At 39.6% G+C, this 27,354-nt stretch overlaps 1 long non-coding RNA gene across 1 annotated transcript; it reads right to left on the bottom strand.

Moving 5' to 3' along the window:
- Positions 1-1,422: 1,422 nt before the first annotated feature.
- LOC118566785 lies at positions 1,423-7,226 on the bottom strand. The gene is made up of 4 exons (XR_004933283.1): positions 7,082-7,226; positions 6,469-6,510; positions 4,038-4,118; positions 1,423-1,817 (listed from the first exon to the last, which is right to left on the bottom strand). It is a non-coding gene; the product is annotated as an uncharacterized LOC118566785 (long non-coding RNA).
- Positions 7,227-27,354: the final 20,128 nt, after the last annotated feature.

Below are 27,354 nucleotides of genomic sequence, written 5' to 3'. Positions count from 1 at the left end.
TTTGTACGTTTTTATTAAGAAACACTGACAGTTGCAGTCTCAAGAGACTCATGCTTTCATGTCCAATGTCTTAAGTCCAGATCATGCCTATGTGTTTTGTCCTGTGGCATCAACTAGTGGAAGGAATAAATATTGCAACACACTATCAAAGTTTGAGTAAAAGTTCTTAAAGTAAATCATGTTCATTTCAGTTCTAACAGCAACTGTTTGAGTATTTAGTAACTTGCAGAATTACCCTTTGAACCTTTGTCACATTACAACCACAAACTATTATTGTTCCTGGGGCTCCTCTCTGCTCTTCCCTGGGATGGGGGAGGCAGCTTTCCCTGTGTTGGCCCCTCTTGGCCACCTTTGCCTTGTGGGTCCCTTCAGACATCTGGGATTCAGGTCCCTCGGCGTCTGCCTCAGCTGTTTGGGGGTGCGGGTCTTTGGCTCCTCACAACTACTGAGCATTTTTCTTATGGACAAACCTTACATACACAAGTGCACTCTCACAAACACCTACAGGTGCTTGGATTCAGGTACTTACAGATTCACCTCTATACAGCAAACCTTATCAATAGCTTTAGCTGTCACTTTATAAATTTCATGTTAAATAATACCGTATATTCTTCAGTGATGGTATCCAGGCGTTGTTTGTACCTGTAATACTTTATCAGTTGGTTTTGCTGTTCTTCTTACATCTCTCTTTGCAGGTGTAGAAGCAGACCCTGAGGATGTTGTATTGCTTTTTCCCTTTCCTCTCCTCTTTTTCTTTCACCTTTTCTCCATTTTAGCATTTTGTCTCATCTGTTTCTCTCCTTTTTTTCCCCTCTTCTACCTTTCCATTTCAGTGTCCCTTGAACATGAAATGGTCCCAGCATAAACTCTAATAAAGCTTCTTGCATAAAGAAATTTTTTGACCTTAAGACAACAATTCTTAATGCCACATTGCCAGACAGGACACACACACACACACACACACACACACACACACACACACACACACACACACATACATGTCTTTAATACATTGTGTGGACTCCGTCCTCATAGTTCATTGTGTGGACCACTACTTCCACTGCATATAGAACAGTGCAAAACACATTGCCACCACTAGAAAAAAATGTAGATTCAGAATGTGACCTTAGATAACCAAAAGCTCAAAATAAAATAAATCTTTTTCTTGTGGACTTGTGTGGACCAGTTGTTGTTGCCAGGTAGATTTGGGTGTGTTTTTTCTCACCAACAGCCAAGCTTTATTTCATCAAAAAAGCCATTCTAAGCTTCTAATAATTAATTATTTTTTTCCTTAACCCCCCAGCATCATATCTTCTCACATATACTGTCTTTTATAGATATAGTAGTGCCAATTTAACTACATTATACAGGCTTTGTGAACTAAGATAAACATTTTAAATACTAAAGAACACAATGTGGAGACCGAATGCAAACTATTTTATTTGTTTATGGAACAAAAATACATATTTTTGCTGCTGTCCAAACACTAGGCAAAGGACCATTGCCAAATATGCACTGCTTACAACTTCTTTTGTAGTTTTAACCAAACAATGTAAGATTGACCATATCTAATGTAGAATGTTTTTTCGGCTTTTGAACAGTAATAGTATTGTAAACTTGTTTTTTATGTCTTTCCAAGTTTGGCTTCTCAGTGCAGGCTCAACTTTAAGTGCTTCAAGACATGGTTCTTTACCAGGAACTCTCTAAGGTTACATATTGGCAAAGCTGTTGCCATACTGCTGCCTTTTCGGCCTTACTCCAAAGCCGTCGATGAGATGTAGGTTCAATAGCTGGTCTATTCACATCCTGATCTTTGCCTGCAACACAAATAAAGAATATACTTCAAACCATTTTAGCATTTTTTGCATTGTAGGTAATATTTACATTACATCAATGTATTAACAAAGGTTTGTCATCTAAATTCTTAACCATTATACCAAACCTCAATCTCGACACAATGATTTTATCAGTTTAAACATTAAGGTAGCAATAGATTAATTTACAGCAAAAATGACCATTTTACCATACATTGGTGTGAAAACGTGATTGCATTCTACCTGATCTCTTATTTGTTTGCATGTTTGTCATACATTAAATTACATTATTAGTTAAATTACATTTCAGTATACCTAACATGGCAAGTCAATACAACCAATCAACGACAATAGTCAAACTGACCAATAATATCTCACACAAACTCCTTCCACACAACAAGAACCTCCCACTTGGGCATACCAGAGACCCCAACTCTCTAGAAAAGGTTAATATGCAAGTTTAATTGCATATGAACCGCAGCAGTCTGCCGAGCTGAGTGGAGCCATGTACTGCTGGAACCATGAATGGAAAATGGGTAATAGGTTGTTCTAAACTTGGGCTTCTGGGGGCAAAATGCCCAGTTCTTCTCACTCTGCTGTCTTTAAGCACATAACAAAATTTTTAGTGCATAGAGAGACAAAAACTGGGCCCTTGAGCATCATTATATTTTTATGTCCAACTGCTTGTGATATATCAAATTCATGAAATTTCTATTATAAGTTTTTTTAAAGGACCAGTCCAGTCAACAAGGGAGAATCAGTGGATCATTAACTATACCTTAAACTAATACGCCCGTGGTGATTAAATAGGGTGACCAAACGTCCGTATTTCCCGGGACATGTCCGTATTTCACGTCCTGTCCCGGGCGTCCCTGGTTTTTTTTTATAAAGTGAGGAAATGTCCTGTTTTTTAAATAACCTTCATTGGTACGTCACGCTGCGTGTGACGTAATCCCTCAGCCGCGTCAGTGTGGGCAGCCCTGTTATTAATCAGAAGATAGAGTCCTCCATCGCGCTTGTTGGCCGCGCTTGTCTCCCCCCCCCCGCTCGGCCGCGTTTGCCTTACAACCCCCCCCCCCCCCCCCCCGGCTCGGCCGCGCTTCTCTCCCCCCCACCCCCCCCCCTGCTCCGAGGTGTCCTGGTTTTCCCAAATGAAAATATGGTCACCCTAGATTAAATGAATTTAGCGTTAATCAATAAGAAAATAAAAGCATAAATTGTCATCTTGATCACTGTGTAGGGGGGGCGGCCATTATTGCCCATATTTGGGGAAAAATGTCCACCTGACATCACATCCTGTGATGTCTCTGTGTGGTGAGGCACTGCGCTTTACAAGCTAATTCAATAGTAACTGTTGTACTAGGGCTGAACGATATAGAAAAAAAGTTTATCAATAAAAAATGCATATTGATCGATATCGATAATTATTGAAAATATTTAATATCATATTTTATGTGCAGCTCTGCCTGGATATTTTATGATATTCCTAAATGATTTCATTTTAATAAAGAACACAGACACAGAATTTCAATTAAATCTTTTTTAACCAACTTTAACCATAACAGATATTTTTTAAGAAAAATAACTTAAGAGACCTGAGTTATGTTATTAAATACTGACAAAGAATAAACTAAAGTGACCAGTAAAATTACCAAAATAAATACACCAATACCATTTTATCACAAAGAAGGGAGCTCAGTTTAGCTGCTATACCTGCTTTGTTTTGGAAGAAGCTCCGTAAGATTTCTCCGAAGATGACGCGGAGCGGGGCGGGGCTAAAACAGCTCACGCTGCTGCGGGTGTGAGCAGCTTACGTACTGAAACAAGTTGGTTGCGTTACCAGACTTTGTTTTTACCGGTTCCTTGCAAGTTTTACAAATCACTGTGGATTATTTCTGTCAGACTGGTGAACTAGTAAAACCCCGTTTTGGGACAATTTCCTCTGCCGCTACTTGGGAAAAAAAGCATTTGATATTTTGCCACTGGACTGTCAGTATATCAGAAGGAACATATCTCTGAAGTCTCACTGATATCACAAAAAAAAATAAATTAGAACACCAGCTAAAGGCTGATGACTCCAATTCAGTTCTCATATGACTGGACTTATTAAAAAAACTCATTTCGGTTTCATACTTTAATATTACAAAAAGGGAAATCAAATTAAAAAAATGCATTAAGGATTATCAAAACAAAGAATCCAACAGTTTAAATAAAAAAGCTTACCAGTTTTTCCTGCCTGCTTAGACTGCTTTGATGGTTCTCCTTGGTTCTCACTTGGAGATCTTAGGGTCACTGCATCAAGTTCTAGAACAAAAGAACATGCCTGTCACCTTAACACCCCTATGTTTAAAAGACATTAAAGAAATAAACCTGTGTAGCAAAAGTGTTCTGTAGGAATTTACAAAACTTTGAAATTGTGTGAAATGAGAGAGGAGCATTAGTTAGAACTTGTATATGTCCATAATATAAAAGTTCTAACTAATGCTCCTTTCTCATTTCACACGTCCCACTTTTAAAGACCTGTTGCAACAGTGTCCAGAGATTAAAGCAATGATCAATGTCTGAAAAGTGCATCATGTTTCATTTCAGGTAGAGAAATTTGGTGATCGCAAAAACTACTACTTTGAAAAAAAGAAAAAAAAAATCACAAATCACAGTTCACGTTAGGTTTTACTGAGGACACCAGAGTAAAACCTACAATTACACAGAACACTCTCAAGAGCCCCTGCTGCTTTTTTTATTTTTGGGTGGGGGGGGTGGGGGGGGGTTGTTTTGTACCTGGGGCACAGAGCTTGTTTACTGAGGCATCTACCACCCAAATAAGTATCTGGCAACACCAATGACCAAATTGAGTCACAAAGAATTCATTGGATGGTACTTTACAGCCCTGGAAAGAAAGTGTATGTTGCCTACAGTTAAGCACAGTTGTGGTAGTGTCATGTTTTGGGCTGTATGGGTGCTGCTGGCTGTAGAGAACCAAAGTTATTTGAGGGAACATGCACTGTGACATTTCTGAAGTAGAGGATGATTTCCTCACTGTGGAAACTGAACTGCAGAGCAGTATTCAAACATAACTACGCTTTACACACTCACAAGATGACCACTGCCTTGCTAGAAGAGACTGAGGGTAACGGGATGTCATCACAGAAGAGTGAAAAAGGATTCCAGTGGAAACATGTGAAGCTCTAATGAAATCCATGCAAAGGCATTGGTAGAAAAATAATAGTCACACTAAATATTGACACTTTGGGAACAGTTTGGACATTTTCACTTAAGGGTGTGCTCAGAGATGGTTGCCAGCATTTTAGACAATAATGGCTGTGTTCAGAGGTATCATAAGAGGTAGGTGAGAGTATGTCAAAAATGCAAAATGTTGCAAGCTGTGACAAACAGCACAGAGAAAAGAGTTAAGCAAGAATAAAATTTCGTTTGGCAGCACTAATGTAAAGTTCTATGTTCTATAGTTCATATACTCTTTAGTGCGGTTTACCATAAGGAGGCCATCTTTGGTCCCTTGTTATTTTTAATATATGTTAAAGACCTCCCTAATGTTTCAGATAAACTTTCTAAAATCTTATTTGCAGACGATACAAGTTTGTATTACTCCCATAAAAATCCTGAAATTTTAATAAAGGTAGTTAATGAAGAACTTGACAAGTTATTGGTTCAAGTCCAACAAATTGTCACTTAACATAAAAAAACAAGTTATATATTTTTTGGTTATAAGTTTGATACGTTTAAACCTCCAATTGAAAATTCAAATTGATAATATTTCTATTAATGTTAGATCTGCTCGTTTCCTTGTTGTTATTCTAGATGATTCTTTATCCTGGAAACCCCCCATTAGTGCCATAAGTACAAAACTAGCCAAAGTGGTTGGTATACTAGGAAAAATCTGTCACCTGATTAACAAAAAAGTTGCAATTATGTTATATTATTCAATGTTATATCCATATATCAATTACTGTAATGTTGGTTGGGCTAGTACCCACCCAACTAAACTGGAATCTGTTTTTCGACTTCAGAAGCGAGCTTTAAGGCTAATATTTTGTGTAAATCGTAGACACCCCTCACAACCACTGTTTGCTCAGGCAAGTATTCTTAGTGTTTATCAAGTGAATCAACTTCAAATAGCTTTATTCGTTTATAGGTCTATAAAAAAGTTACTTCCTCAGCACTTTTGTAATACTTTTACTTTTAATAATGAATTTCACCAGTATCCAACTCGTAGTAGTTGTCTTATCAGGCCTCCTTACTCTTGTACAACTCAAACACAGTTATTATACAGCGGATCAATGATATGGAACAGTCTTTCCACATCACTGACAGATCATTCTAAAGAAGAATTTAAAGGGAGAGGAAAGTTGCTGCTACTTAGTTGTCTGAATTTTCCATATAGATTTGTGGTCTAAATTAAATGTTTAACTGTTTTATATATTGAAATGTTGTTGTTTGTTGTTGTTTTTTTCTCTTTTTCTTCTTGAAATATATTTGTTATTATGGAGACTGCCACTCATTAAGCCCCTTGAGGGTTTTTTGGCAGTTGTCCATCACATTTTCTTCTCTTTTAGTGAAACAGGATTCTGCTTTTTATATTTTGTTGTGAAAATAAATTAAAAAAATAATAATAACAATATAGAAAAAGTAAACATACCCTTTCCTTCCCTCATCCTTCCTTTGTTTTGCTGATCATTATCTGCAGAGAAAACCATTGCATAAATATAAAAACAGAAATAAACTCTTTCATATAAATATCATATTTATATCATATCATATATTTTTAATATAAATAAAACACATTTTTGCAGCAGCTTTCAAAAGCCAAAATGTACAAAGTCTATGGTTGAGTAAATGTTGATTATGTTTAACAAAACATGCAAAGCACTTAAGGTTATTCACAGCAGGTATTAAAAAATACATTTACACCCTTAAAACCAATATAGTATATACATGTTTGTAGCACTTCAAGCTGCCAAAGCTGTAAATGAAGCCTCAACTCCCGGTGCACTCAGCACAGTTAGCATCTGATTAGCCTAACTCAGAAAGCAAGTGGAGCTCTACACAAACTCAACATAGCACACCACTACAGTATTTTAAGCTTTTCTACTGTATTGTTTTTATTGCAGAGTAGTAATTAGAACAACAGACACTGCAGGGCTGTGGGTGTAAAAATCACATCATATGAACTGCTTTACAAAGCAACCCTCCCTGTCTTATTAGCAGAAAGCAACAACAGGTTTGATATGTAAATAAAAAAAAAATCATACCTTCTATGATGTTTCCCAAGATTTCGGAAAATGCTGTTATCTCCGATTACAAGACTTGTTTCTTGACCTGGCTCCTGTTTCTGCGTGCTCCTGCTGCAAGTGACTTTTGATACATTTCTTGAGATGCGTTTAAGACCTGTACGAATGTTTAGTTTTATTGGCAAATGTGCTTGTTGGAAGAAAATTTATTTAAAAAAAAAACAACAACTAGTTTTACTAACATATTATCTTGTTGAACTAGAATTTTAGACATGTTTTTTACATGATGCAGAATCATTTGAAGACATTGCATAGATCCATTTTGTATTAGTTTAACAGATTCCCATTTCCCATGAATTCAACTAGGCTTGTTGAAAGGTCAGCAGTGCAGGTGTTCAACTGAAGGCTCCCCTCCCCCTCCCTTACACTTTTCTGTGGTCTGCTAAAATCTAAATCGAAATGGAAGACATTATAAGTCACAGTAACTTGATTTTAAAGATGTAATAACTACTCATAGTTTATTTCTTTGGGTATGTAACTTTTAGGAGTGACTTGTTAAATAATATTGTGTGTAAACATTGATATAAATGCATGCACATCATATTACATGTGTAAGATTACTTAATTGAAATAAACTACAGATGCAAAAAATTGGTTGTAAAAAAAAAAAAGAAGAAAAACATCTGATAATCTTAATCCAAAGAGATTTTGTTTTAGCTCATCTCTTGAAACTCAGCCTCCGCTACATTTCAGTGTGATTTCCCCCACTACACAAAAATAATTAAGTCCATTCAGAACTAAGACATTTTAAACTTTGTATTTTATTTCTGCCTGTTCTTAAAATAAATGTTTTATCTGGTTTTAGGCATCTACTAGGTAATAATATATTCCTAACATTGCTGCACAACATTATTGTACTTTAAGTGAGCAATGGATATACATATTAGGTTTATTAGGGGAACTACTCCTCAAGAACAGCTAATAGGCTCCAAAGATAATCAACCCAGACTCAAATCCATCCTACAGCCCGCAAAATCATCCATCTTCAAAGCTGCTGTGCTTCATTGAGATACAAGAAATGGTACTGTGTTTAACCTTGCTGCTTGGGCTATGAAAGTCCGATTGGGACATACTTGGTGTTGTTGCGAAGAGCCTGATCAGACAGTTAAAATGAAACCACCAGTATCTCCTTAACCAGTTGCTTAGTGCCAAAACCTAACCCTAAATGGCCGATTCAGGCTTCTGAGGCCTTCTATTAAGGCATAAGCTGGAAACCTTGGGGCACCTGCAGTACTGTGAAAGGGGGATGGGCGACCAGCATGATGAGCTCCAGATAGACCACAGCGACATGCAGAGGAGGTTGAATAAGGGTTCCCTCAATATCATAGTGAGACTGCCTTTGGGCCTCTGACCCCATTAGGACATGGCGGACACCGGAGCAATGACCCACCCAGGCTCCACTGTGACACCAACCTGTGTGGAATGACACTACACTACTTTTTAGTTAAATGTTGAGTTTTGCAGCCAGATTCTGTGAGTCTACGTGGCTGAAGGAGGCCAATCTAATTGCTGACCTTTCATGACCTTTGGGGTTTTCCTCCTTTTGGAGTGGCATCTCCAAGAGTTGTTGAACATAACCCCATTAGCGGCTAATGGCTAGCATGTTGCCAGCCAGAAGTAGCTGTAAGAAGTTCCTTGAGAGCTGGTATTTTACATGTTTGTAGGGGCTTTGCCGGGGAAGCTGCATACCGATTTTGGCCTTGCTCAGACATGGTGTCTCTGAATTATGAGGTGTCAAAGGTTCAATTATTTGCCCTTTCTTGCCTCTGTCATGCCCAGCTAAAACGACCCAGAGATACCAAAGCCACAGAATCCACTTAGTCTCTCACCCACAACAACATTTCTGAAAATCAACCTTCTATGACAAACTCAGCCAAGTCTGTCAACCCTTACAGATCCAAGTAGGGTTAAAGGAGCACCAGAAGATATATTGCTGCAAAAAAGACACCTACGAAAATTCTACTTAACGTAGACTTACCAAAACTGTCACACATGATTTAGGTTGCAAGAGGTAGGCACTCTATGAATATGGGGTCTCTATCTGCTCCATGGGCTGGGGGAGAGCTGTTTAAAAGTTAACTGAAAACACACTCCAAGGAGAACAGGTCCAAAAAGGGAGAGTGTTTGGAGGGCCGTCTCAGAGTTGGAGCATTCTTTTGAGCCAAACTTAACACTGTTGGAAAGAATCCAATAAGACGATCGAAAAAAGACCACCAATGTTCTGAAAGGCCACTCCTACCTTCCACCATAAGCCTTAATTGGTCCCAAAGGTTGTTTTCTTTAGGGCACTGCAATAACTTTGAATGGAGTTGTGAAGAAAAATCCACCATTTTGCAAAACAGTTGTTTTTCCTTCCATTTGCACATAGGTTAGTTTGTTGCACTCATGCATGGCACCTTTGAAAGGGGAACACCTGACAAGAAAACTGACCCATGCATGAACTTTTAACTCCACCCTACAGCTCGCAAAATGGTCAGTGTTCAGTGCTGCTGTGCTTCATTGACATACAAGAAATGGTAGTGTGTTTGATCTTGCTGCTTGGGCTATGAAAGTCCGATTGGGACATACTTGGTGTTGTTGCGAAGGGCCTGATCAGACAGTTAAAATGAGACCACCAGTATCTCCTTAACCAGTTGCTAAGTGCCAGAACCCAACCCTGAATGGCCGATTCTGGCTTCTAAGGCCTTCTATTAAGGCATATACTGGAAAATTTGGGGCGCCTGCAGTACTGTTAAAGTGGGATAAAAAAAACTTAAATAAGTTCTGTTATCCACCAAAAGGTCAAAATCATCCTTTTTTGGATGGGCAACCAGCCTGATGAGCTCCAGATAGACCACAGCGACATGCAGAGGAGGTTGAATAAGGGTTCCCTCAATGTCAGAGTGAGACTGCCTTTGGGCCTCTGACCCCATTAGGACATGGCGGACACCAGAACAATGACCCACCCAGGCTCCACTGTGACACCAACCTGTGTGGAATGACACTACACCAGTTTTTAGTTAAATGTTGAGTTTTGCAGCCAGATTCTGTGAGTCTACGTGGCTGAAGGAGGCCAATCTAATTGCTGACCTTTTGTGACCTTTGGGGTTTTCCTCATTTTTGAGGCCGTTTCCAGCAGAGGAGTTCGACCCAACTCATGGAGTAGCATCTCCAGGAGTTGTTGAACATAACCCCATTAGGGGCTAAGGGCTAGCATGTTGCCAGCCAGAAGTAGCTGTAGGAAGTTCCTTGTGAGCTGGTATTTTACATGTCTGTAGGGGCTTTGCAGGGGAAGCTGCATACCGATTTTGGCCTTGCTCAGACATGGTGTCTCTGAATTATGAGGTGTCAAAGGTTCAATTATTTGCCCTTTCTTGCCTCTGTCATGCCCAGCTAAAACGACCCAGAGATACCAAAACCACAGAATCCACTTAGTCTGTCACCCACAACAACATTTCTGAAAATCAGCCTTCTATGACAAACTCAACCAATTCTGTCAACCCTTACAGATCCAAATAGGGTTAAAAGAGCACCAGAAGATGTATTGCTGCAAAAATGACACCTGCGAAAATTCCACTTAATGTAGACTTACCAAAACTGTCACACATGATTTAGGTTGCAAGAGGAAGACACTCTATGAATATGGGGTCGCTATCAGCTCCATGGGCTGGGAGAGAGCCGTTTAAAAGTTAACTGAAAACACACTCTAAGTAGAACAGGTCCAAAAAGGGAGTGTGTTTGTAGGGCCCTCTCAGAGTTGGAGCATTCTTTTAAGCCAAGCTTAACACTGTTGGAAAGAATCCAATAAGACGATCGAAAAAAGACCACCAATGTCCTGAAAGGCCACCCCTACCTTCCACCATAAGCCTTTATTGGTCCCAAAGGTCGTTTTCTTTAGGGCACTGCAATAACTTTGAATGGAGTTGTGAAGAAAAATCCACCATTTTGCAAAACAGTTGTTTTTCCTTCCATCTGCACATAGGTTAGTTTGTTGCACTCATGCATGGCACCTTTGAAAGGGGAACACCTGACAAGAAAACTGACCCATGCATGAACTTTTAACTCCACCCTACAGCTCGCAAAATGGTCAGTGTTCAGTGCTGCTGTACTTCATTGACATACAAGAAATGGTAGTGTGTTTGATCTTGCTGCTTGGGCTATGAAAGTCCGATTGGGATATACTTGGTGTTGTTGCGAAGGGCCTGATCAGACAGTTAAAATGAAACCACCAGTATCTCCGTAACCAGTTGCTAAGTGCCAAAACCCAACCCTAAATGGCCGATTCAGGCTTCTGAGGCCTTCTGTTAAGGCATAAGCTGGAAACCTTGGGGCACCTGCAGTACTGTGAAAGGGGGGATGGGCGACCAGCCTGATGGGCTCCAGATAGACCACAGGGACATGCAGAGGAGGTTGAATAAGGGTTCCTTCAATGTCAGATTGAGACTGCCTTTGGGCCTCTGACCCCATTAAGACCAGGCGGAGGCCCAAGCAATGACCCACCCAGGCTCCACTGTGACACCAACCTGTGTGGAATGACACTACACCACTTTTTAGTTAAATGTTGAGTTTTGCAGCCAGATTCTGTGAGTCTACATGGCTGTAGGAGGCCAATCTAATTGCTGACCTTTCGTGACCTTTGGGGTTTTCCTCCTTTTTGAGGCAGTTCCCAGCAGAGGATTTTGACCCAACTCATGGAGTGGCATCTCCAGGAGTTGTTAAACATAACCCCATTAGCGGCTAACGGCTAGCATGTTGCCAGCCAGAAGTAGCTGTAAGAAGTTCCTTGTGAGCTGGTATTTTACATGCCTGTAGGGGCTTTGCAGGGGAAGCTGCATACCGATTTTGGCCTAGTTCAGACATGGTGTCTTTGAATTATGAGGTGTCAAAGGTTCAATTATTTGCCCTTTCTTGCCTCTGTCATACCCAGCTAAAACGACCCAGAGATACCAAAGCCACAGAATCCACTTAGTCTCTCACCCACAACAACATTTCTAAAAATCAGCCCTCTATGACAAACTCAACCAATTCTGTCGACCCTTGCAGATCCAAATAGGGTTAAAGGAGCACCAGAAGATGTATTGCTGCAAAAAGAGACACCTGCGAAAATTCTAGTTAACATAGACTTACCAAAACTTTCACACATGATTTAGGTTGCAAGAGGAAGGTGCTCTATGAATATGGGCTCTCTATCTGCTCCATGGGCTGGGAGAAAGCTGTTTTAAAGGTTAACTGAAAACACACTCTAAGGGGAACAGGTCCAAAAAGGGAGTGTGTTTGGAGGGCCCTCTCAGCGTTGGAGCATTCTTTTGAGCCGAGCTTAACACTGTTGGAAAGAACCCAATACGACGATCGAAAAAAGACCACCAATATCCTGAAAGGCCACTCCTACCTTCCACCATAAGCCTTCATTTGTCCCAAAGGGCGTTTTCTTTAGGGCACTGCAATAACTTTGAATGGATTTGTGAGGAAAAATCCACCATTTTGTAAAACAGTTGTATTTGCTTCCTTCTGCACATAGGTTAGTTTGTTGCACTCATGCATGGCACCTTTGAAAGGGGAACACCTGACAAGAAAACCGACCCATGCATGAACTTTTAACTCCACCCTACAGCTCGCAAAATGGTCAGTGTTCAGTGCTGCTGTGCTTCATTGACATACAAGAAAGGGTAGTGTGTTTTATCTTGCTGCTTGGGCTATGAAAGTCCGATTGGGACATACTTGGTGTTGTTGCGAAGGGCCTGATCAGACAGTTAAAATGAGACCACCAGTATCTCTGTAACCAGTTGCTAAGTGCCAGAACCCAACGCTGAATGGCCGATTCAGGCTTCTGAGGCCTTCTATTAAGGCATAAGCTGGAAACCTTGGGGCACCTGCAGTACTGTGAAAGGGGGATAAAAAAACTTTAAAAAGTTCTGTTTTCCACCAAAAGGTCAAAATCTCCCTTTTTCTGGGGATGGGCAATCGGCCTGAGGGGCTCCAGATAGACTGAAGAATGCAATAGAGTTGAAGGTTAGAAAAATATTCCTCACAAATGTAGTAGTTGACCTTGTTTTGCCCATTTTCATCACATTTTATAAATATCAGATGTTGGTGACAAATATCTGGGATATATTTTTTTGCAACCACAAACTATTTTTTTTTCAAAACTCATTACAATATTGTCTTGTGGGGATATAAATTAAATTATAAATGTTGTCATTTTTTAATCAAGTTTTAATGATTATCTCCAACCCAAAGATAAATAATTTTGTGAGAAATAAATTAAAATATCTTCAAAGTTGATTATTTCAATAACACAAATTGAAAATAAACATGTAAAAAAACTTACATATGTGCAAAGGACCCTCTGAATATTACAGTCATTTTTTAATCAATAATTGTCTTTACAAAAATGTTGTTTATTTTCAACAGAAATTGTTTCTTTTTGTTGTGGGAAATATTTTCAAGTTTCAAGTCATAATTACCAGGAAGTCAATTAAATATTTTTTAATACTGACACTAGATGCCAAGCTTTTAAAATACTACTATAAATATACCACTGCCTTTAAAATGTGTAATTATGATTATTATTTATTATTAATAATCATTATTTTTATTATTAATATTATTCATTTATTTATTTATTTATTTTAAAAAGAAATCCATTTGCAAAAAAATCTGTTAACTCCATATAGATCTAATCTCAACAAGTAAAACATTAGATAAAAAGCATCCTCTCTTCTTAATATAGAATGGACTTGGCTTTGAATCCTTTTCTGAGTGGCATCCTAAGTATGGTGTCACATGATCAGAACTGCCCAATCAGAAAATTCCCCACACAAGCCAATCAGAAAATTCCCAACACAAGCCAATCAGAAAATCCCACTTATTTCGTTGCAGTGCAAGAGAGTTTCCATTAGAGGGTGATCTAGAGCAGAGTCATTCACACACTTTTCAGTGACTCCTATCTCACTGGGGTCCACCTGTAAAAAATTTACAGGGTAATTTTTAGGGTCAAAGGAGCCTATTGCATGATTATTTTTGTGTGGACCAGCAAAATGTCCACACAACTGAGAATCTCCACACAATGTTGGTCTTCCGTCAGGGATTGAGCCACACAAGTATAGAGAGACAAGTGCACACACACACACACACACACACACACACACACACACACACACACACACACACACACACACACACACAAAATAGATTAAAGCCTATTGATTTGTTAGAATTACCAGGTTGCATCTTTACTCCAGACTTAAATCCAATAAAAGATCTGGTGCAAAGCTTAAAAATTGCTTTGGGAAGAAGAATTAGCAAGAAAACCTTTTCAAATGTTATTTTATTAAGTACAATTTTCTTTGATCGAGCAAATAAATGTCATTGCATGCTTTATGCAATGACATGATGAATGGCCGACAACACATATGTGTGCGTAACAAATCCCCTTTTAAGGAGGATTTTCTCCAGTAAGCATACACAATCATGTAACTTCCTGTTACATTATTCACCATGAAGGGATGTCATGTGGTCAACGTTGGTATTTAACAGATATTTAATTTTAGACTTTGGGTTTTAATGTATATCCTGATTAATAATTCAGCATGGAGAACTGCTGATCTTGGGAGTTTAAATGTGTGTTCATTCCTCTGTTTGCCACTAGGGAGCGGCACAATCCTGTTTCTCTATTCACGTTGACAGCAGTCCAGCTGAAACGGGTTGTTTGTTAAAAATAAACTGTATCATCACTAATTCCTTCATCTATCTGAAGATATAATGTGCTCAAAACTGTATTGTTTTTGCCCTGATGCTTTCAGTGTCTCTGCTTCATACAGTTACAGTAAAAAAAAAAATAGCTCTTGAGGTTTTCTACATTTACCTGATGACAACCATAAAGATAACAAAAACTTCCTAGGGTTAGTAGTGACTGACCAACACAAAGTAGTACGTAATTAAGACATAATTAAGGGAAACGACACAGTGTGTTCAAACAGGGGAGTTTGTATGGATATCTAGTAAAGCAATACTTTAAACAGCTAAATTACTGAAACACAATTATAGTTGGAAGTTTTTTGGGGGTTAGTCAGTTAGTCAACCAGCTTTATACATTGCAGGCTGAAATCTTTGACCGTTCTTTGCACAGTAGCTGAAGGTTAATTCAGATGGAAATCCTGTGTGGAGAACAGCTTCGACTGTTGCACAGAGGGAATACAGGTAGGCTTGTGATGGGAAAGTTTTGGGTTCGATTACAGCTTCCTCTTCTTACCTGTTGGTGTGTCACTGGGCAACCTATTTAATCCCAAGTTGGCTGCTGATCTGCATATTGGTGTATGAACGTTTGTGTTCTAGTAAAGTGCTTTGTGTGATCGGTATGACTTGAAAATCCGAGCAGGTTTTCTTCCTGGGTTCCCCGGTATTTAGCTCCGGCCCATCAACACTGACCAGCCTCACTGTTCCTCCTACAGAAATACATCCCTGCAGCATTGTGCTGTCACCATGTTTCACTGTAGGGATGGTGAATTCATAGAAATGGGAATTCTTAGTTTCCTGGTCCACATGGCTTTTGCATGAAGGCCCTGATGTTTGTTTAGTAATGTTATTTACAGCACAGCTATTTTTATACTGTGTTCATATTACACATATAGATGAACTCCATTATTAAAGCGATTACTAAAGTCAAGTGGCTGCACTGGGTATTGTTAATGGTATCTGAGCATATGGGGCCTTCCGACTTGCAATTATGCACTGTTGTGTATTTATCAAATAAAATCCTGATGAAATGCCGTCAAGCTTTTGGTTATAATGTGTACCATAAATGCACCTTTATTTTATTTTTAAACTCTTTTACTCTGACTCCATAATATGTCAAATTTAAATGCCTGGTTTGCATACTGTAAGAACTGGTTAAATAAAAATCCAAGCTGTATACCAAAGAACCCTGATAGGTTGTTGAAAAATGCTCTTTATGGTGACAACTTGTGATATGAGCAATTCTTTATGTTTTTTTTAATCCTATTATCAGGATATAACTTTGTTTCTGTGAAGGCATGAATAGTATTTTCAAAGTTTGCTCTATATCTGTTAGTACACCTTGGTATACAACCTACTAATAACACAGCTCAGCTCTATGGTATCTAGCTGCGGAAGCCACACTTAGATACAGTTTGTATACATAAATGCAGTGAAGATCAGGCATTTCCTCAGTATAAATCAAAAACTCATAGTTATTTTCCCTTGTAAAATTAACCAACCTATATATATTTGTATAGTCTGTTAAAAAAAAAAAAACAGACAACAGTAAAAAAAATCCCCACTGGAATTTTAATCACAGCTCCAGCCGACAGATTTTTTTCGTCATGTGGCGTCCAAACATTTACTCACTCATCCGTGGCCTCTAAAACTAACCCACATGTAATGCACCTGTTGTGTTGGTTTCCACACTCAAACATGTGAATTCACCAGCAACCTCAATGTGCACCTGCTCAAAACAAGCAGTGACCCATATAAAAGGCACCTGATGCTCATTGCTCCTGCTCATGGTGCAGTGGCCGCCACACCTCTTGGCGTCCATGGTAGAGAAATGTTAAAACGTTGAAAATAACTTTAAAGAAATCTGACATGTAATTTATTCTGTGCTGTGAGTCGATGTCAAAGAAACAATAGTTTTTTGTTTGTTTTTTTTAACCAAAATAATTGCAACCCAAAAGTATTTCTATAAATGGAATGCAGCTGACCCTCCATTTAAATCACCTCCAAAATGTGAAGGGTTTGGGTACCCCTATGATCCTCTGGGCTATGTTGTCAGGCGCTTTAGCTCCTGGAAGGGTCTGATTAAGAACAATTCAGGGATTATGATGACACAGCTGATCACTACAAGAAGCAAACCACACCCAGATTAACTAGACCGGGGCACCCTCCTGGGGGTCTCGCTGATGAGCACTTGGAGGTTTAGCTTTGGCCCCCTGGGCTCAGCCAGGCTTAGTCTAAAGGCTGCTACATACTCCATGAGAGACGAAACATTTGTTCTCGCTGCCACAGTGAAAGATGTAATTTTGTTCTCACTGCCCTTGATTTTGGAGTTTTCTTCTTTGTACCAGGGGGTCGCCTCTTTACCACTTCAGGTTTTTAAAGGGATCTCCCTGATCTGAACCAGAGCAGTTTTGGGACATCTGTGTGAATCACAGATTGTCTATAACAAACACCATGTTCGAGCAAAAGGTTGTTTCAAAAGCGTACATGGTAACAGGCCACCTTGGGTCAAAGGTTGTTGATGTCTTGAAATTTGGGTGCACTGCAAAAACAGATCTAAAAATAAGTTGAATGTTCTTAAAGTTAGTGTATTTATCCTTGATTTGGGTAGGTAAATAAGACTATCTGCCAATGGAACGAGTATTTTTACCCCTAAAATAAGATAATTAGACACCCTGCACGTGAAATAAGATGATGGAGATGAATTGTTCCTATTTTAAGTGCAAAAATATTATTCCATTGGCAAATCATCTTATTTACCTGCTCAAATCAAGGACAAATACACCGATTTTAAGAAAATTTTACTTATTTCTAGTTCCGTTTTTGCAGTGTGAAGAGAGGGACTGAGGTGTCATCTGATCACCATCTGGTAGTAAGTGGGATCCGGTAGCGGGAGAGGCTGCCAGGTAGATCTGGTAAACCCAAATGGTTAATGGGGAAGAGCTGGGAATGTCTGGCAGAGGCACCAGACCAAGTCATCTTCAGCTCACACCTCCAGGAGAATTTCTCTTATTTCCTGATTGAGGTTGGAGAAATGGGTGCTTACAGGTACATGGAGGCCAGGAGATCTATGCCTTTCACAGGTCCAGAAGCAAAATCTTAGGCATTAGTGGAACTTGGAGAGGCTATGGAGAGAAACTTTCCGTTGGCCTCAAGTTCTTGAAAAGCATTTGGTGACACAGAAAGGGGAAACAGGGACCATGCCAAGCTATGGGTGCTTAGGAGATTCAGACAGCGCACCTTGTCAAGCAGTGACAGTAACACTTTGAGGATCTCCTCAATCTGGTCACCATGTCCTCTGTGGAGGAGGCAGAGAATAAAGACTCGGAAGAATGCGATTCCATCACTGTGGCAGAGGTTGCCACAGATACTTAAGGATATGGACATTGTTGTACAATTATTAGTAATACATATTGTGAACTTTGCCTTTGTGGAAGAGTGCCAGGAGGTTGAACAGAGGCTATTTTTGAGTTACGCAGGCAACGATGTCCTACGTTATTCAAGGGTCAGGCCTTTTTCACAAAGCAGCTAGAGGGATTTTTGTCAAAAAAGCTCTCAGTCATCCAGACAGTAACACTGATCAATACGTTTGTGCCCAAAAAGAGAGTTATGAACTGCAGCACCAGCGTAAAGAGGCATTTGCCAGCATGTCCCATTTAAGGGCAATCGGTTTCATTGACTTGTCCTTTATGTATTAAATACCCTGAAGGTTAAAGTCAATAAATAAATCTGTTCAGTCCGTGTGGACCTTATATATAGCTTGTATTAGTTTTATTTCTGTGACTGGAAATATTTTTACATGAGTTTAACATAAGCAATAATTTGCAAGTACAGCCAATCATATTAAAGAGACTTGGCTGGTTGAACAAAGTGTATTATCAAACAGTTTATAAATCTGAAAACAAGCTGTTTCATGTACAATGCTGTAAAGAAATTATTTCTTCGCTTAGATGTATTTTTTTTCTTTGCTACTAAGCAAACGAATGTTTCAGATCATCAAATAAATTGTAATATCAGACAAGGGTAAGCTGAGTAAACACAAGATGCAAACAGTTTTATTAATTAGGGAAGAGAGCTACCCAAGCCAACTAGGTCCTATGTAATAAATAATTCTCCACTAAACCTTATAGCTGGTTGTGTCCTCTTTGTTGGCCAAAATTACCATTAAACATTTCATATAACTGACAGTAAGCCACTCTTCTTGCCTTTTGAACAAAGACGGAGAAATTAAGCTGAGAGACCCAGAATGAGGTCATTTGCCTGTTCAATATTCAACTATATTAGTCTTATGGTATGAATGAACAACATTCAAACTACATCAATTACCTGACTCTTTGAGTCTACTCAATGTATAAGTCATGTCTGCTACTGCACAATCAAGATATTTTCATAATCTTCTCTAACCAAACAAAGTCTTCTGGTATTTTCATGTGGGCGAAAATATATTGAAAGAAATTTGCGACAGCAAAAAATAAACTCTTCATCTACTTGAAATGCAAACTTAACAAGGAGAGTTTACTGAGAGAGATGTTTGAGAATCCTGCCTGTATGACAGACGTAGCACCCATCTCCTTATGTGTAAACACACTGGGAGTGTGAGGAATAATGTATGCTCTTATCGCCATCTGTTCTCATGGCAGGCTTCCCTTTGTGATAAAAAAGAAAACTGGGGTATAAACAAACACTGTGCACAGTCACACAGAAACGCATGGGTTTGTGACAGCCACACGTACAACTGACATCTTTTATTTTTGCCCATCAGCAACCAGCTCCCTGGTTGTTCCCTTTTCACGCTGCAGCAGGAAGGAAGCAGAGAGAAATACTCAGAGGTGTGAGAGACAGAGAGAGAGAGAGAGAGAGAGACGGAGAGAGAGAGAGAGAGATCATACCACTTACTACAGTGACGTGAATTTGCTAATTCAACGTCAAACACAAGAGCGGTCACTGTGGATGAGCCAATAGGAGGCAGGGAAATGGGGCCACCAATGACATCAATGCCGGCCTGGGGTGGGAGCTAGCTGCATGATGGAGCTTTCCATTGAGTAGACAGACGGAGGGAGCAGAGAGAGACCCAAGACGTCATTGATGCAAAAGCCCAGCCCACAAGCTGCCTGCATCTGCCATTCTCTGCAGTGTGTATGCGTGAAGTTGGTGGATGCTCAGAGCTTTGCTACATGAGGATTTAAAGCTTTGAAAAGGATGTCTGGATGCACAATTTTTAAAGCGTCGATAAACTCTCTTTGTGTTCATCGCCTTCTTTCATTCAAATAATCGTGCAAACATTAAGAGGCTTCGCAACAACTACTCCAAATGTTCAGTGATATCATTTATTTATCAGGAATTAGAACAGAATATTCTTTATTATTACCAAAAGGAGCCACGGATATGCAGGCAGCTTAATAGAAATTATTTAAAAGACAGATTTAAAATGTCCTTTGATAATAAAACATTCGATGAAGTTCAGTTCAGTTTATTTATATAGGTACCGATTCACAACAAACGTCTTGAAATGCTTCACAAAACAAACAGATCCAATTGCAAAACAGAAATATGTAGTGAATTCATAATCGATCATTCAGCCAGATTCAATGTAGAAACCCAGAAATTCAGGACAAACAAAAATGAAATGAAATACTATTTAAAGTTAAAAAACACCAACTGTAGACAATAAGATAGTAAATAGAGATTAGTTTTAATTTCATTTAATTATCTGTGGTATCTCTATGTTATATGAACGTGATAAATTAATACATCTCTTAAAGCAGATATTCCTTCCTGGTATCTATTGCAGTTTTGAAAAATGGTTAAAATATATGTACAAATAACCAGTTTTACAAGCGTTAAAGGAAGTTTAGACCAATTTACCAAATTTAATGGATGAGGAATTTCCTTTCTATGAAGCAGAAGCAAATCTAATCTGCCCACAAATGATATCTATCGCTGGATAGGTATGCACATTGGATTCTTTTCAAATTATTTTAATTCCACTTTCTAATTAAACAGTTTGTGTTGCTATATTTGTGGCATTCCAATTAAATGAAAAAAAGGCTTGTGGTTCTATGCAGAAATTTTGTAAAAGTCAAAGGGGAATTAATAGTCTAACCTTGTGTTTTAATCTCATCTCCCTTTTACTTGAATCCAGCTGTCCAATTCTGAGACTGGAGAAACATTCTCGACACTTGGCAGTGTCAAGCAGTGCAAGAAGACGTTTGTCTTGTTTCATGATTTAAAAAAAATATCAAACCTTTTTTCACATTTATTGCAAAACACAGTGTTGAAGGACAGGCTCTAGAGGAAGAGTTGGAGAAACCGCAGAAGGCAGCTGTGACTCAAGCAGCACATCCTCATCTGTACTTTAGAAATACCTCTGGGAAATGTGGGAAATTCGTGATGTCACGACGGACTGATGTGAACCAGCCGTTCCTCTCAAGAGGGGACTTGCTGAGTGAGAGCGAGCGGATTTTCTAGATAAACTGGGGAACCTGCTCACTTGGTCAGTAAGTTTCTCAATATGGCGCTTCAATCCGCAGAAGTGTTCTTTTATTCATACATTTCTGGGGTGAAATTATTATTTTATAACGGCAAAAAATAGCAAAATTCTTAAAGAAAACCCCTTTTCTATATTGTAAAAAATTGTTCCCACAAAGATTATCTGTGAGCACATTTTGTGAACAAATGTAAGCGTTTACAAGTGTCCCCACCCATTTGCCGTTTTAAAACGATCTGCTTTTGTTCTCGTTTCTCGCCCTCCCCCAGCTGCGTGCTGCTGCGAGCCCACATCTCCTATGGGAAGGTGTTGGAACGATAAGAAACAGACAGTCTGGAAAGCTGGGAGAGGCAGGAAGAGAGCGTAGGAGTGGAGTGATGGGGCCTTCACAGCTGTGTCTGGCTGTCCTCTTTCTATTTATGATTCTCAGATGTTTGTAAGAGAAATAGCGGAGGTGCACACGCGCAGCAATGGGATGAAATGAATGAGCGCCTTGACAGTAGGACTAAGGAGTCGGCACAACCAGGTGGTGCATTGCTTCACATGACCACTTCCTTTGTGGACTACTTTAAATAAGGAAATATGGAGAAATGAAGCTAAGAGACCCAGAAGGAGGCGATTGTGACATCACCAGTGACTCTGCAGTTTCTTTAATTATCCATGCCGCTTAGACATGACCTGAAAGCACAGACACGTTCTATTCCCATTTAGTCATTGTGACGAAAGCAGCAGCAGCAGTCTGCCGTGATGCTCATTTACCCTCCTGTTCGTCCCTTGTTCTCGGTATTCAGAGGATTCAAGGAAACAGGCACCGAGACGCTAACCTTGCACCCTCCAAATTGTGGAGAAAAACAGCATTTGGCTTTCTTGGATGCTCGTTTAGAACGTCCCCGTTTTTTTTTTTTTATAAGCCTACTGAATTAATTTTCTTTAACGAACCTCTTACAACTAAAAAGATGAAAGTTACCAAAAAAGAAAATCAAGTTTTTCAAATTAAGTTTAACATGTTTAGGAATCCCCCGCTTATTATGCTTAGCACACAATTCAAGGGGCTCAGCGTTTGGTCCATCATTTCTCATTTATAGCAATTTTGTTTGCAATTGTACACAGTTGGAAAGCCTGTTTATTTCCCTTAAATGTTACCATATGTGTTAGCGCACAAATATATTTGTGTGTTGAGCAGCAGCGTGGGTTGTGTGGTTTTGACTCATGAAAAACCTGCAGAACACTCTCCGCCAATACTAAACAGCTTATTCTGCCACTTTTGCTTACTGGCTGTTTATGACTGGATGATTCAAGTTTGGAGAAACGACACATATAGAACATTTAGCAATTCGTTCATTTAAACAGCCGCCTCAGTCGTGCGTTGGAGCGCCAGACGCAGCCACAGCAGTACTGGCACCTCCTTCTGATGCTTCAAACAAAAACGGTCATGAATCAGCCAGTGTGGTTGTGTTGGTAATTCTGGCATGAGCAATACAATCAAGCTGATCACACAAGTATTGGGTTGGGTTGAGGCCAGGCCATCCTTTCTATCCCCCTCCACCCCAAAATTAACGTTTTGGTCAGAGTTTGGTACCTATGAGTGGGAACGTGGGATTGCCACTGGTTGCTGGATCTCACGATAATATCTCCATGAACTCATATCGCCCGCAGTGATGATAAGCCTTGTTTTTCCAGCGAGGCAGATGCCGCCCTGCACCATCGCAAAGTCTCCACCAAAAGCCGTTGGGCATCTATCTGCAGAGAGGAGTCTTTCATGGAATTAACCCGACACAATCAAGTCTGCCGCTTAACCCACAACAGAGATAGTACATCGTTGAACACAAATTGTTTTAGTTTCATTGCTGAATTTATGTTCAGCTGCCGTGAGAATATACACTACCCTCTTTATTACCTTTTTTTAACTCCCAAGAACTCATACTTCCTACTAATGTCATAGTGGGTAAGAGTTCCCTTCGTCTCTGCCTGCCTGCCCGCCTGCAAGTATTCACTCTGCCTTGCTGCTGGTTCTCCTGCTACCTCCGTGCTCCAGGACTCTCTCTCCAATGCTCCGGCTCCGTCCTGCTTGCCAGTTCCTGCCATCACCATCCTCCTGCTCCAGCCCCATACAGACTGTTGGTTTTCATCCTCCATTGTCCACAACCTTCAATAAACTCTCAAATTAAGCTCTGCTTGTGTGTGGTTGTGTTCGGGTTCATATAACAAATCATGACAACTAACCGTTTAAAGAGGTGTTGATCAATATTCATTCAGGGTCACTGATGGTCTTTCAAAGTCTTTCTTTTGACTTTCCTTTTCAGTTCAGGACTTGATTATTTTCTGTGTTAGAAATGATAAAGGAAACAGACCAGGTTACATTACAAAGAAAACATCGACTCAGATAACTATCCAGAACAAATGCCTTGGTGCTGTATGCAATTTGGTTCATATGATGAGCAGCTCTGGGTGTGTTAGTGATTTAACTGGCGCTTCCATAACCGCATCAAACGACATGCTTGGTGGCATCACTGGTATTAGCAGTCAAAACAAAGATCTGCAGTGACCAAACTTAGAGGATGGCTAGTGAGCAGTGTAATCAGTTGTCACGCAACTACCCACCATATTGGGCAACACCATATTGTCCATATACAAATGCAGGACTCCATATTCAAACTGATGTTAACTCATGTTGTGATGGTTGAGAATATCTGGGGTAAACCACACCAAGTCAGAAACATGTACTCTGCTCTAAGCATTCCAGAACCACTACAGATACTGGTATTTTAGCATTTTAAGGTCTGATATGCAGCTGTACAACTCTTTAGGAGTGTTTCAGAACTTGTTTTCAGACATAATATTGCCTTGTTCGACCAAAGAAAGTTTTACACAAGAGCGTCACCTGAGAGTGTCCTTGCATCCCTTCAGAAAGGCTTTCCCTTGACATTTTTTCATGAGGGAACCCTGTTGGTACACCAGTTGCTTCCCACAGTTCAAATCTATGCATGTTAAATTAACTGCATACTCCCAGTTGCATGAGAGGTTTTTAATTTATTGTCTCTGTGATGCCCTGTGTTGGTGTAATACGCTTCTTGCCAGTTTACAGCCGAGGATAGGCATTTGGCCCACTCTCGCAGTTAGAAGTGGGCATTAAGCAAAAAGCAAAGAGCATCTGACTTAAGGTTGATTAAAAGAGAAAAATCTAATCAACAAGAGGTCTAAATCAACAACCAACACCTAATCTAACTGGACTACTATTCCAGAGCTAAAGAGAAACTCTCAGTAATCTTCTTCCCATGTTTTAGGTCTGGCCTATCAGCACTATATGAAAGTACATAAAACCACAAAACAAACTGCATGTTTACTTCAGTTCAGGCTCTGTCAGCAAACAAACACAAAAAGCCGCACTGCCGAAGGCTAAACTATGACCACGTGAAACGACACGATGACGAGCTGTCCACGTACCGGCTGCTCTATTATAACAGCAGGCGCAGGAAATTCCCGTTGCTTCTCTGGAGCATGGGAACGACCTGCTGGTCAAAATCAGCAGGTTGACGAGCTGCGGGGGAAGCCGGTAGAGAACGAACGAAAACCTCTTAAACCGTCCAACCGAGAGAAAGAGAGCCAAAACTTAAGAGCTTGAACATTAAGCACCAAAGATTAGCACATTTGAAAGATAATTTTAAAAGTTAAAAAAGGACAGAAAATATAGTTATAACGCAGTCATAAAAAGTTTATTTGTGTTCAAAGTTCAAAGTCCATTCAAGCAGTGTTCCCCTTTTTTTTGGTAATCCAGCTGCTTTAAATCATTTGACTGTTGGTAAAGTGCCATGGGTACCAGTCCAGAATAGAAACCTCTACAGAAGCTTAACTGCAGTAATGCATTGTGCCTGAGGGATGGTTTCTATTTCGGTGTAAGCATGCTGTCTGCCACTGGATATGTATGAGGTGATTAGAGCAGGTTGTAGAGAGACGAGAACATTTCATCTCATAGCAGAACTCCTGATGAAACTTAAATTCCCAATGTGTACCATGTGTTACCTCCATAACTACAGATGTTTGGCCTCTTGTCATGTGTGATCATATTATTATGACTGGTCTATCCATCCATCCGTTGTCCACGCCTATTATCTCCAGCAGTCAGGAGAGGCAGGGTACAGTCTGAAAAGGTCATCTCTAAATAGTCTAAAGGTATTCATAAGCCCGACATTACATAATTCTGTACATTTTGTCACATTCCATCCATCCATCCATCCATCCATTTTCCGAACCGCTTTATCCCTCATGGGGTCGTGGATTTTGTCACATTGTAATTTCTAAATATTCCTCCAATAAAAATGTGACATGTGTGTTGTCCCCATTGCAAAGCACCTCAAAATTAAACCGATTTAATCCAGAGCACATGTGAACAGCCATTTCTAGGTCCCTCAGCAGATTCTGAATTGGTTTTAAGCCAAGACTTGGACTGAGCCAGTCTAACACATGAAAATGCTCTGATCTAATTTGTTCCATGGTAGTTCTAGATCTTTGCTTTGGGTCATTGTCAGGCTGCAAGGTGACCCTCTGCCCCCATCTCAAGTCTTCCACTGTGGTGTCAGAGTCTTTTGTCCTGTGGGCCACAATGGTCCGGTAAAAGTGGGCAAAAACTGTTATTAAGCAAAAGTAAAATCACAAAAATTATATTATGAACTCTTTTTACCTGCTCAATGGTAATCAAAGCATTTAATGTTTTATTACGCAAATAAAGTAATTATTAAAAGAAAGGCATACAGTTGGCTAATTCTTTTGGACTCAGTTGAAATAAAACGTTTATTGTGAACAGTAAGAACAGGAATTTGGGATAATCTTTAAGTCACATTTGTGGTATTTAGCCGTGTTTAAGTAATTTATTAAAAGCAAATTAGGGTGCCCCAACATTGTTTTTGAATGAAGGCCACTGGATAGATGTGGTCTCATTCATTATGTCATTTTTCATTGTAAGATGATTTAAATTTGTCAGTATTCATTTTTGGCCTAATTCAAAATAGAAAGTCTCGATTTGTATCAGCTACCTGTGCTGAAGAGCCAAATTTATGTCCTTTTAAAACTGAAGTTGGGGAGCTTACAAGACCATTCCTGAACCAGACATTGGCCTCCATGAGGGACCTTTGTTCACCCCTGCTCTGGCAGGTTCTCTTCCAGGATTAGTTTTTAGCTTCATCCATCATCCTGTCAACTAAGACCACCTTCATTGTCTCTGCAGGTGAAAAGCATCCCCTCAGCATTATTCTGCCACCACCATGTTAATAGTGGAAATGCTTTGATTATATTTACAAGGTTGGATTTATGCACGCATTAAGGAGGACTTCTTCTGGCTTTCTTTTAAAAGTGGCTTTATTCTTTAAAGGCCCAATTTGTTAGGTGCAGATCTGACAGCTGACCTATCAACAGATTATTTCACTTCAGTTCCTGAGCTGTGAATCTCTGCACCTACTCCAAAGTTACCATGGACATCCATTTTCTGGATTGAACATGGCTCTGTGAGCTGTTCAAACATTGGGATATGATTTTTACATTCTAAATTTGATTTAGTTTTCTCTACAACATTATCCCTGTGTCCCTTGATCTTCATGTTGCTGCTTGTTCACTGTTATCTGAGAAGCTTCTGAGGCCTTCACTGATTCCGTAAATTACACACAGGCGTACTCTATTTACCAAATAGGTGACTTCATTTGCGAGTTGGTTGCACTGGATTTTATTTAGGGGTATCAAATCTAAAGGGGGGCTAAAACTTTAGTTTTTTGTAAAGAAAATAGTTTTTTTTTTTTTCTTTTTGTTTCAGAATTATGTGCTAGTTTCTCTTTATCATTGCTATAAATTGTCCTCTCCAACTGCAAGTGCAATTTTCATCCAACAAAACGTTCCATTTCTTGTGTTAAAATTGCAATCTAAATATTCACTTGGAAAGTGTGAAATCCAGGTTAAGTCATGGGTTGGTCTTCTAACATGTTTTCTCCTCCAGAACATGTTAGAAGTGCTCGAGCAACAACGACAGGACGCTTTAACATGTAGCAGG

This window comes from Fundulus heteroclitus, chromosome 18 (genome assembly GCF_011125445.2).
Source record: "Fundulus heteroclitus isolate FHET01 chromosome 18, MU-UCD_Fhet_4.1, whole genome shotgun sequence".
NCBI lineage: Eukaryota > Metazoa > Chordata > Actinopteri > Cyprinodontiformes > Fundulidae > Fundulus > Fundulus heteroclitus.
This window is presented reverse-complemented; position numbering and strand designations above follow the sequence as displayed.